This window comes from Solanum dulcamara, chromosome 11 (genome assembly GCF_947179165.1).
Source record: "Solanum dulcamara chromosome 11, daSolDulc1.2, whole genome shotgun sequence".
NCBI classification, from domain to species: Eukaryota; Viridiplantae; Streptophyta; class Magnoliopsida; order Solanales; family Solanaceae; genus Solanum; species Solanum dulcamara.
The window spans coordinates 48,595,312-48,608,811 of record NC_077247.1 but is presented as its reverse complement, the minus strand read 5'-3'; the positions used below and the strand labels follow the sequence as shown (position 1 = coordinate 48,608,811).

Sequence of the window (13,500 nt, the reverse complement as noted above, 5' to 3'; positions counted from 1 at the left end):
GGTGGGTTATACGAACTATTGTTATGCGTTACATAGACACTAGAGGGTAAATGGAGGCTATGTGCTCATAGTATATAGAATTATTCAGGTGACCAAGAATTTCTCTAAGTTTTGGTTTGGGGAACAGACTAGTCTATTGTGGGTAGCAAAAACATCAAAGTGATGGAGTCAGATGAATGAAAATGTTTGATATAAGCACTATGAGAGAAGTATCTTGTGTTATTCGATCTTGATTTCGTACATTCTTATGTAACTATCTGTTTTATTTCGGACATGAGTTGAAGTATGATTTGCTGTCTATGCCCACATGTGTTTTTACTTCAGTGGATGGATCCCTAGTGGTTGATCGGTGTATCGATCCTGCGATACCCTTTTGGTAGGGTAGGATGCTTTTACAAACTTGGGTATTTCAGTTGTGATAGATTTGGTGTTGTTAGGGATTGTTGAAGTATAATAGTGTGAATTTACATGCACAATTCTTTTTATAAGAATTTGTAGAAGAGCTACCATGAATACTTACAGTTGTCTGACAGTCTTAAAATTCAACTCTCATCGGGGTCTCATTCTGGCTAGGTATGGTAGAATGTAGGGGGCCAATGGGTCTAGTGTTACCGCTCTTAAGGGTTGTTTACAATCACAACTACTGATCTACCATTTTCGATAGTGTTATTAGAAGTTTTGTATGCTTGGGTGTATCGATCGCTAGGAGGGTATTCAATCATTTCATTCTTTGGGTTAGATAAATCATATTCTCCAGTAATGAGTACCTAATGCCTAAAGATCAGATTTGTATAGCTTAAGCTCGTGGGAAGATTTGGTAGTGAGAATGGAATCTTAACAAAATCTGTGATAGTCTGTGCATTATGAGTGTGGTGATTGATTCAGGTTCACTTCTGGTTGTAGCCGGTATTAGTCTAGAATTTTCTCGTGGTTATGTGATGAAAGATTGTCCTGATGGTTATGATGAGGTTTAGAGGGTTTTGATTAAGGTTTGGTTAATGGGTTAATCTGTGACGTCTAAATTATCCCTAATTTATAGATTTGCTAAAGTTTTATTCGAAAGTTCAGTTGTTAGAAGTTGATCTTGATGTAATAGTCTTAATGAGGAGCTCACTTGAAGGAATGAAAACTGACTTTTGAGGATTATAACTCAGGCTTTTGGTAACGTTGAATATTCTCTTTTCTCCTTCTTTATGTTCGAGGACGAACATGATTTTTAGTGGTGGATAATGTAATGACCCGTTTGGTCATTTTGAGAATGAGTCATTTCTCTTCCATAAAATACTCTCTCCAAAAAAAAAAAATAATAATAATAATAAATTATAAATTTGGACTATTCAATAACTACGGTTATTTATTGAGGGGTGTTTTTAAATAATTAATTTAATTGATGGGCTAAATAATTAATTTAATTAAAATTCTATACCACTTTTCTTATATTTAACAAAATAGGTAAGTAGGGTTGTCATTGTTAATACATAATTAGTTTGAAAATAAATAAATAAATAAATATATATATATATATATATATATATATATATATAATCTGATGGCTTAATGCCATCAGATGTAACGAGAAGAAGAGGAAAAGAAATTAGGTCAATAGGACCTACTCGTCGGCGCCGTTACAAATAGAAGTCAGGTGATACTTTTACGTCAATTTTTCTTGGTTACATTAATAGTATAGATAGGTTGAATATAGATTAGTGGGATTGTCTATGAAGTAAACTAATGTTAAAGTGCAAAAAAAAAATGGTTTCTGTTTATGTTGAATTTGTGGGGTAAAGAATAAAGAATGTAACAATTTTGCAATGATGAGTAATAATTGCATACTGCTAATACAAAAAAATTACATACTAAATCCCTGTACATTGCATGATAGGATTGGATCAATTTGGCAACCCTTTTATTTTGTGCAGTAACGCACGACTAATGGTACTATGGGCTTCATATTATTTTTTTTACTTGGTTTTGGTTATCACATTATAATTTAAGTTTTGACATATTTGTATAGCTAATTAAATATTTGGTGTATTATATTATATGAACACCATTAGATTTTATGTATTTGGAGAAATTGGAACTTAACCCTAGGCTTGAGATTTAGGGAATAAAGTATAGATATGGGTGAGTTTTTGGGTCTAGGCTAAACATATAGTAATATGGGTATTATTAGTCTCAAAGATCTTATTGTGGTTATTTATTTGATTAGATTATACTTATTTGGAGGCCCAACGAAAAGGAAAGGCTCAAGTACCGGAGTAATTGCTTGATTAATTAAGGCAAGTGAATTTCTAAACCTCAGTTTAAGCTTATAGATGCTTGTATTTCCGTGTCATATATACTAGGGAGTAATGAAAATTGAACTGGATTATTGAATATATGATTGACCTTAAAAAAAAATAGAGATGAGAGTATAAAATGGTGATCTAATGACATGTATTGGTGGAATTGATATATTGTGATTTTGGACATGTGAAACGACTATGTTGATGTGAGATAGGAAAAATTATTGTGGTTGTCATGTTATTATCGTGAATTATATGAACATGAATTGATTGCACTGGTTCTGACATATTGTGTTGATACTGAAAATGATATGAAACAAAAGGGGTCGGGCCACACGCTCCGTGGCAAGTAATATGAACAAAGGGGTCGGGCCACACGCTCCGTGGCAGGTATTATGAAATAAAGGGGTCGGGCCACACGCTCCGTGGCAAGATATATATATTGAGGGGACGGGCCACACGCTCCGTGGCAGGTTACATGGACAGAAATGTCCCCCATGGGTTCCGGACTGTGATTCAGCGGATGTGTACCGATAGGACAGACATGCATCATTTCATTGCATCGCATTTTGTTGATATTTGTGAATTTGTGTTTACCCCTATATTGCTCTGTGTATGTTGAACTTGACTTGGTATGATTCATTGAGGAGAATTTGTGGACTGTATTACTGTTGTTATTGTACAAGTGTAGAGTTGGGCTGATTTTATGCAGGTTGTAGTTAAGGAGGTTCGATTGGGAGGACAGGAGTATTTGTATCTATTAAGCTTTGCTTAGTTTTAGTTATCCACTTGCTGAGTACCGTGTTGTTTGGTACTCACCCCTTGCTTCCACACTTGTGTAGGTTGTGAGGCCGGACTTGTTTGATCTCCTAGTGTTTCCACCACATCTGAGGCTATCATTTCGAGTGTTGAGGTAGCTGTTACATCCATCTAGCGGACACCTCTTACTCTTTTATTATGTTTTAGTCCTACTCTAGTGACAAAGACATTATGACTGTATTTGCTTTCGTACTTCGGTAATTTATTAGTGGCTTGTATACGTGACAACCAGTCTTGGGGGATTTTGGAGATTATTTATTTGTTTTTGACTAATTTAAACCTTATTTTATCTCAATTACTTCCGCATTTACTTTTCGTTGAGTTTTAGGCTGACTTGTCTCGGTGGGTTGAGATGAGTGCCATCACACCCGAATTCGGGTCGTGACATCATCTAAAAAATTAAGTCTTAAACTTTATGATTTTAAATACATTATTAATAACACCAGGACTTCACACACATCTAAAACTAAGATGTTTCATTCATATAACATTATAAGTTTAAACTTTATATTACTACTTATATATAAGGGAATAACTCAGCAGCTTTCGATCGTGCTATTTACTTGAGCAGCTTCCAGTTGTCCTGCCAGCTTCAGCTGTTTGAAGCAGGCAGCTGGTCATTAACGTGTCTACTTATATTTATTTTTGTATTTTTTATTTTAATTTCTTTTTTACTCTTTTGGAATAAATTATATATTAAAAAATTAAGTTCGAAATATTATAAATTACATTGATTAGCAATTTCAAAATTTTATGTAAAAAATACTATAAATCATGATAATTAGCAACTTAAATTGGAACGGAGGAAGTAACATATATTATTTGAAATGATGTAAAAAGTATAATAAATCACAATAATTATCAACTTAAAATTTTAAAAGACATTGCTAAAATCTAAATGGTTCTTGAAATTTTATCAATGCCACATAAATTGGGACAGAGAGAGTAACATACATTATTTGAAATTTATGTAAAAGGTACTATAAACCAAAATAATTAATAATTTAAAATATTTAAAAGACAAATAAAATTTTGATGCGACATAAAATGGAACAAAGTAAATAACATGTATCAATTAAAATGACATAAAATGTATAAATCATAATAATTATCAATTTAAAATTTAAAAACATAAAAAAATAATTTTTAAAATCACATAAATCGAGAGAAAAGAATAACATATATTGGACTTGTGCTAACACGGTCTCTTATGACTAGTGTTTAGAATATAAAAAGAAGAGTTTTTGTTCAAAATCATCCTTAAACTATATTTTAAACTTAGATTACATTCTTAAAATATCATTCTTAGTAGAAAACATCCTCCAAGTATTTAAAAATTAACAACTTTCATTCTTCTACTAGAAATTGTCATGAAACTAACAGATCCACAAAAATTAAGTCATCCCTTCATATTTATTATTTTGAAATACATCAAAAATATTATCGTGAACTTTTTCGATAATTAAGTTTACCATTATGCAAAATCTTTTAATTAACAGACATTTTATTTATTTTTTCTGTTATTTAATATTAAAAACTTGTTGAAATATGTTTCTTCTCAATTGAATATACTAGAAGCAATGTTTTGGAAACTTCCATTTCTAGTAATGGAGAATGAAACTTATATGCAGGACATAATTGAGATTTTGATCACCTTAATATTAAATTGCCCAAAAAAATTATAAATCTAATTATAATTTGGCATTGAAAATGGTGAAGATAATTAAGTTCCGACTTCTTTTCGTTGGTAAATGAGAAGAAGAGCAGATATTTTTTGTTTCAGCAAGCACACTAGTGTCCAAAATTTTTAATATTTTTTTCTTAAGGTAATTAAATTTCTTTGTTTAGGTAATGAAATTATGCAGAAAAACTTTTGTCGATAGTCACGTGAACTGCACATATTTTTATAAGATATCTTAGTTTTTTAACAGTATCTAACGATGAAAATTATTAACTTTCAAATAATTAAAAGATGTTTTGTACAAAAAAAGATATTTTAAAAATGTAATTTAAATTTGAGATCTAATTTTAAAATGTGTTTGGCCAAAAACTCTAAAAAGAACTAAAAACAAAAAGTGTAGCATAAAGTTAATGGAGCAATAACTAGCACTTCTCCTTTCAATTCATTTGTATTACTTTAGTTTTTAGTAAGTTTAAAAAGGAATTTTCTTTTTAGCAATCTAAAATTTTAACTTTTCAGGTAATAGATTTAACAGGGCAAGAGTTAATTTTAATACATTTAATATTGATTTTTTTTATTAAAAAAAAATTGTGCCAAATAGAGCGGATAAATAAATTAAAATGGAAGGAATACATAACAATCAAATGATCAATGGAGAACAGCCATATTGAAGATGAATGAAAATTAACTTCCAAAACTATATACAGAACCAGTAAAATTAAAAATATATATATATATACAAGAAAAGAAAACTGAGCTCAACTGCTCAAGATTCCTTAGAAGGACTATAATACCCTTCAACAATATCTAAATTTACCAAAACTGATACTCTCTCTCTTAATTCACTCCATCGCTCAGGGGAGATGGGGTTGTTCTCTGGCAAGACTGAGATCGGTCACCGGTGGAGAAAATAGAAGACAAAGAGTGAGCTAATCCCAACACTATGGTGACTTTCACTTGCCCTCTTTTTGGAATTGGTCGCCCATATTCCTCCCTTCTTGACATGTTTCCTCCATTCATCATCATCATCTCTTTTCTTGCTCCGTCCATCTTTGAAATTCTCCGATGTGATTTTACTGGTACTGACTATTGGATCTCCGGTAAAGTTGGGTGACTGAGTTGCCGGCGGTAGCTTAATTGCTTGGGTTTGCTTTAATTTGTTTTGCTGATTTGAAAGATGCAAATGGACCACCTATATATACATCTGAGTTGTTAATATTGCCCCTTGCTTTAAACAAATTTACATTATGTGCCATTCCTTATCTTTATCTCTATTATTAAATCTACGAAATTGTGTTGACGATATTGACCTTGTCATCATGTAGTGTTCATTTACTTTTTTCAACATATATTACTTCTTTTGTTCATTTTTAATGGTTCATATTTAACTTGACACAACCAACATAAATTGTGATACAGATGTAAGACTATTTCACCTTTAATTAGATGTCTTGAATTTGATCTCTGAATATACAAAAAGTTATGTTGAGAGCGCCACTATAAAATGAGCTCTGCAATGCGCGATTCGAATTTAGTCACAACTCTACAAGCTTCGAATACCGAGTGAGAAATAAAAAAAATAAAACTTGATGCACTTTTTTAAAAAGTATTCTTTCTTTTTCAAATTATGTAACACTATTTAACTTGACATAAATTTTAACAAGAAGACAAGAGTTTTGAAAATTTTCGTTTAAAATATTCATTGACCATTTTATGTGATTATAAATCATTTTATCAAAGGTAAAAAAAAATTAAAATTAAATTATTTTTAATTATAGACATATGACATTCTTTTTTAAAAAAACTAAAAAAAAAGTGTTGTATATAAATTGAGACAGAAAAAGTAATTATTAAGCTTACTATATCACTTTCATATATGATAAATTCACTATTTTGAAGAAAAAAAAATGTATATTAGGAATGAATAGCTTAATAATATGAGTAAAATAAATATAACGTGGTAAATTATTTTTTAATTTTTAAAATAAATATTTATTCTCATTATAATGAACAAGTAAAAATTAATGTAAATGAGTATAAGTAAGTTGCAAGATATTATTGGATCGGTAATCAGTTTACATTCTTTTTAAAAATCTATTTCTTCTTTTGTATATTTTCTTTCCTTCTATTGCATAGAGATATTTTCTTTTTCAATAAAAAAAGAGGTAGGGGTATATATGTCAAAGCAGATTTTTTTAATTTCAAACTGTATAGTGGAGAGTACATTGATTGACAATTACAATAAGCATAAAGATTATTTTAAGTGGAAGCAAAAGAAAAGACGATACTAAAGTTATCTTAAAGCAATTTTTATAATCATGTTTACATTAAAATCACGTGGGGATTAATATTATTGGTTCAAATCCATTTAGGAAAAGCATGTCTTCTCTTTATTTTGTAAATATCCAAAACATTATGGAATCGTGCATAGAATAAAGACTCGTTTTTCTTTTATTGCACACTAAAATGTTCCTTTTGTGTCACATGCATTCTCAATTATGACAACCAATTTATTTCGTTGTTTTAGTGTAAAATGCCTCTGGGTCTCAATCATTCTTTTGAAATACTCCCTCCCTTCCAAAGTAATATTGAATTTTTGGGGTATGATATATTTTCTTTATTTTATATTAATTAAATTTTTAGAGTTTTTTTTATTGTTTAAAATAATTAAATTGTTCAAAGTTTAAGAGAAATATTTAAATTTTTTTTAATGTTTACCCTTTTCATTAATTAAGTTTTGTAATTTTCTAGGAGTTAAACTACACTACTTACAAAGTTATACTCCAATAAAAGACTATTTATATTTATGATTTCACATTTAATCATCTCTATAAGATTAATTAAACAAAAGGGTAATAGAGAAAAATATAGTTCAATTTTTGTCTTTAAATAATTTTTTTAATATGTATGCATTACTTTAATAATTCAGTTAATATAAAATAGAGGGAGTATTGCTTAAAAAAGTTGTTGTTAGTGATATCGTTCTTTTTTTCAATGTAAAATGCCTTTGGGGTCTCAATCATTCTTTGAAATATTTTTTCTATTTCAAAATACTATTGAATTTTTGGGGTGGGCGTGGGACACATCACTTGAAAAAATTGGTTAATGACATTAATTAAAGGTAGTTTTTCAACATTACTTTTTGTTTATTCTCAATTTTTTTCTTAAAACTAGAGATAGTTGAAAAATCTATTAAAAGAAGATGATTTTGAAGGGGTAAAAAAGTGCATCTTTAAATTTTAAAAAATTCATTTATTTTGAAACATAGAGAAAATGTCAAAAAATTATTTATTTTGAACAGGAAGGAATATGTATTTAGCAATGAAAGTGAGAGGACCTACGGATGATATTTAAGATTGTTAATGGATTGAATCCATCTAATATTATATTGCCACCAACTATATACCCCAATTCAAGTTCCTAAAACTTGTTCAAATTTAGACCGATGAAACTATAGTAATTTGATAATCTGGCTTACAAGATGCACTTTTTCTAAATTTACTATTTTCTCTATTGCGTCTCTATTTTAATTGCATTCTAAGTTATCTTCTTCTTTTTTTAATTATTATTTTACACGCACACATTTTCACTCAATTAATAAGATTTTGGCGAATTATAACTGGTGTCTTAGCTGCATAAGTAGAAACAGAAATCGTGGCATATATATAATAGAGTGCCAACAAGTGACACAATTAAGAATTTCGTTAAGAATATTCTCACAATTTAATATATTTGTATAAAAATAATATGTAATCTGTATGGTAAATTTTTTCACGTAAATAATGTCCGATTGAACACCCTTCTAATGTATAGTCATTTTTGTATGTGGGGTTCAGTCTTTTCAATTCAGACAAACACTGTCCAAATATAAAAACCAGCATAAATTTTGGAGCATTAGGTTGACTACATCTTGACTTATAGTAGGGTGTGAGAGTTGTGTTTTCATTTGAAAATAAATTGCATCTACCCACCAATATGGATCCAACTTATGTTTTTTACTTATAAATTGCTTAAAATAAATCAATTCAAACAAACTCAATTATTTATTGGGCTAATTTTAAGCACAAAATGTCTGCCAACTTATAAGACAATCCAAACGGGCTTGTAGTGTAGTAGTGAAATTGTTTCATTCTTAACCAAATGTCTCGGATTCGAGCCTATGGTATGGAGAAATTTCTATTTGAAGCGCCACATCCGAATGGACTTTGCAGTGCGCAATCCGGAGAAAATTTTATTGGAAGCGTCACCTCTAAATGAATTCTACAGTGTATAATTTGAATTTAATCGGAACTCCACATATCGAAAGGAAACCAAAAATAAAAATAAAAAATGCATCCGCACTTAGCACCATGCCTATATGTCAACTGCTTTTTCCACGTTCAGGATCGGCAAACTTGACTTCCTCTTCTCTGCTTCTTTTTTATCTTATTTGGAAATGTTGGAGCAGCATTTTAATATTAAATATTAAATATTTCTGAAATGATGATCAAATTGTGTGCTGCGTTTTAGTATGTTCGTAGGGTATTATGAGCCTAAGTACCACATAGTGAATGGCATTTTATGCCTAATTACTCATATGAGTTAATGGTAGAAATAGGCTATAATTTTCCTTGTAACCCCTAACTTATTATTCACTATTTATTCTACCTCATTATGCCTTCTAATTTATGTAACTTTTGACTATTCATTTACCTACATTATTATCCATTTTATTTCTATTCAAGACAAGAAAGAATTCATCACATATAAATAGTGGTGTTTCTTCCTTTGTGAAGAATATGACAAAAAAGATAAGAAGAAATATGTTAGAGATAAGTGTCAAAAACGCACCTAAACTATCCATCTTTTTTGTGTTTTGTACCTAAGCTATTGAGAGAGTGAGTTTCATATCTAAACTATTACTTTTTAGTTTGAGAAACACACATCTCTCTTTTATTCCACTCTTACCATGGTATGTATGTTACACTCTCTCCTTCATTTAAAAAAAATTGTCACATCACACTCCACATAGACAAAAAACTTCACCTAGACAAGAATTAAATAAATTCTTAGAATTAGTTAAAATTAAATATTAAAGTATTACTATCTCACCCTAAAAAAAATATAAAATATTTTTATTACCCACTCCACCACTTTTTCTCACCATACTCCCCCTCCCCTCAATTTTTTTTTTAAAATTTCTTTTATAAATTTTTTTTTAAAAAAAATTATTACTTCATCTTCCCTCTCCCCTTCAAATAATAATTTAGATATTATATATATATATATATATATATATATATATAAAAAAAATTCTATCCCGCCACACCTAACCCTCCTCTTCCAATTTTTTTTTCTCGTTTTGTGTTAGATACATACACATGAGTGAGAAAAATATTTTAAACTTTTTTAAAAAAAAAAATCATTTTTTTAAAAATAATTTCTTTTTTTTGGGATAGAAATACTTTAGTTTTAACTTTTAACTAATATTAATAGTGTATTTAATTTTTATCAATATATAATATTTTAGTCATGTGGCAAAAAAAATTCAAAAAATAGAGAGAGTAGAGCGAGTGTATTACACACACTACTGATGTGCGTTTCTCAAACTGATAAGTGATAGTTTGGGTATGAAACTCACACTCTCAATAGTTTAGATATGAAACTCAAAAAAGATGATAGTTTAGATGTGTTTTTGACACTTATCTCAATATGTTAAGTGTGATAAAGTATTGTAGTGTGTAGTAGTGAAAGAAGGAGTCTTCAACTATATTCACTATACAAAAGAGAATCTTAACATGTAGAAGGAAGATATTCTTTTGTGAATATTTATATGTTGTGTTACATTCCGTATTTTTGCATTTTGGATTATTCGTAAGCTAACGATTATAAATTCAAGGGCTTTTAATTTTGAATTTTTAAAAGGACATGATTTGTTGTAGATGCCAAGTTATATGAATAAATTATGTGTAGTAAAATACATCTCAAGAAGGACCCTTAAGCCGAATCAAAATAGAAGCCATCAAATATGTTTTTCTTAAAGTTACGTTTCGGGTAAGCTGACTTCGGGAGGCCATAACCTCTTTATAATTTGAGAATTTGGGAAAACTCTCAACATGAAAGTTGTAGATAATTGAAATATCTTTCCAACCATAGGTCGTGGGACGAAATGTGATATCGGAGTAATAAGATATAGACGTTTTAAATCTGACAGTCCAAACTAAATAGTGAATTCGGCCCAACCCAATTCTAATTCGGGTCAGGCCCAATACCCATAAAATTAAATCTGATTTTTTGTAACTATTCCTTCATACAAAGATCACATAATTCTGGAAATTTCCAAAGAGAGAGAGAAAGGGAGTTCTTGAGAAAAATCCCAAATCCGACCAAAATTAAGTCCCGAAATCCGAAGCTCATGAAGAGAAAATTGTTGTACGTCGTGTTGGCTTCAATTTGAGCTAGAAATCAACCAATAAGGAGAAGATTTTATGTGGTGCTGCAAATTCAAGGTAATATTAAAGTCTCCTTTTCATTGTTAACAAGTTTAGTTAGAGTTTTAACGGATTAGAACGGAGAAAATAGTGTTATAAACTAGTTTGGTGATTTGTTGAGATTTATGGGTTAAAGGGTTGTTTTAGGTAGATTAAATGGATGAAATTAGGTTAGTGATGATGTATAATAATGGTTGATATTGTTTTGATGTTGTTGATGAGTTGTTGTTCTTGAATTTGGAGGAAAAAGGTGTATGAAGATTTTGAATGTTCAAACCCGTTTTTGGAATTGAGTAGCTGGTAGTAATTCTGGAATATCTCATTGTGTAGACCTTCGATTTTAGATATTAAACATGTTTTGGAAAGATAATACACGTACCTACAACTCTTATGTTTATGTCTTAGTCTATATCTGCTGTTATTATGTCAAAAACTGAGCATGAATCATAAGACAAATTCTGTCCAGATTCTGGATTGAAAATTCCTTCATGTATAGCTGTTCGTATTTTGATGATATCTCTTTGTAGAAAATGAATTTTGAGTTGATTTCTTTTGCATTGGAAACTTAAGACAGAGATATAAATGTTTTATGAAGGTTATAAAGTCCAGTTTTGCCGTTTTCATTTTCAAAATTTAGATACAACGTGAGGTACTTGACTTTCCGAATTTACTGCTTTGGTAACATGAATAATAAATCTTATTTTGTGTCAATATTTTGGATTGTTGATGTTGGTTGATGATTATATGGCTGGTTTGAAAGTGGGAAAAGTGAGCGGTATAGGGGAGGTGCTGTCCAATTTTTTTTAGAAATAACCTACTAACGATAGACTACGTTTTATTCTTGTCCATAGCTTAATCATAGTGCTTAACGTTTTAATATAGGTTGAGACAATATTGGACAACATATACGTATAAACGCTAAAGGTATGTAAAGTTAACATTTTCTTCTTTTGGCATGATCCATATGAAACGAACGAATGACGTATGCTTAAATTCCAAAGAAACTCTTATTCGTAGATATACTCGGATGGCTACCGTTCTTGATTTTCAAAATTTATATTGTTATGTCTTGACTCATGTGTATAATTCCAGCCATCCTAGTTGGTATAACTCATGTTGTGGTATAATTCATATTTTAGTATAATCCATAATTAGTGTGATTTATAATGACTATTGTCTTGGTTTTCAAATGATGGTCTGTTTTGCTTATTCTATTAAGTCTCCGATAATGATTAAATTTCACAAGGTTGCTAATGATATCTTATTCGTGCATGCTGTTATGGTATTATTCACCGAGTCCTACGATAGGCCGGGTATGTTATCATGTATGGATTCCACTACATTATTCACCGAGTCCCTTACTAGAGGGCCGGGTACGTGATATGATAATATGATATTATAATGATATGACGATATGATTATGGCACCGAGTCCCATAATGGGCCGGGTACGGTATCAGTGTACACTACTCTATTCACCGAGTTCCTTGCTAGAGGGCCGGGTATGGTATATATATACATATGACGATATATTGATATAATTGTGATACCGAGTCCCATAACGGGCCAGGTACGATATATGATGATGATATGCATGTCTTCATTTTATAAGACATAGGTACAGTGATTTATTGATTATGATACTTGACTCCTGAATCTTTATTTCAGATGTGATCTCCTTTACGGTATTTTATGCTTTATATACTCAGTACATAGTTCGTACTGACCCCCTTTTGTTCGGGGGGCTGCATTTCATGCCTGCAGGTACAAATACTCATTTTGGAGAGCCGCCAACTTAGGATCCTACTCAACGGGTTTGAAGTGCTCCATTGTCTCGGAGCCCAAACTTTGGGTACTAATCCTTATAATGTATATATTTGTGTATTTAGGGGTACGACGGGGCCTTGTCCCGTCATATGCTATTGTTAATTCTCTTAGAGGTCTGTAGACATATGAGTGGGTTGTATATAGATGTTGTCCGGTGTACTAGTATGACTTATGTTTTTGGACGTTTACATTCAGAATGGAAGCCTTGTCGGCTTACATATTATGTTATCTTATTTTTGACAATTAAGACTCCCCAAGAAATAGGTGATTTTAGTATATATATAAGTAACAGTTTGAGACAACGTGCTACCCATATAATCCTTTATCATGCTTAATTGCCGATTGACTATAGATAATATGTGTGTATACGAGGGTCCAATTTGGACACTAGTCACGGGGCTAGGTCGTGACAAAAG

The 13,500-nt window shown here is 30.6% G+C and overlaps 1 long non-coding RNA gene across 1 annotated transcript; it reads left to right on the top strand.

Annotated features, from left to right (window-relative positions):
* The first annotated feature begins 11,094 nt into the window (after positions 1 to 11,094).
* On the top strand, positions 11,095 to 13,387 carry LOC129873963 (uncharacterized). Its single transcript, XR_008762814.1, has 3 exons — positions 11,095 to 11,276; positions 12,141 to 12,182; positions 13,022 to 13,387. It is a non-coding gene; the product is annotated as an uncharacterized LOC129873963 (long non-coding RNA).
* Positions 13,388 to 13,500: the final 113 nt, after the last annotated feature.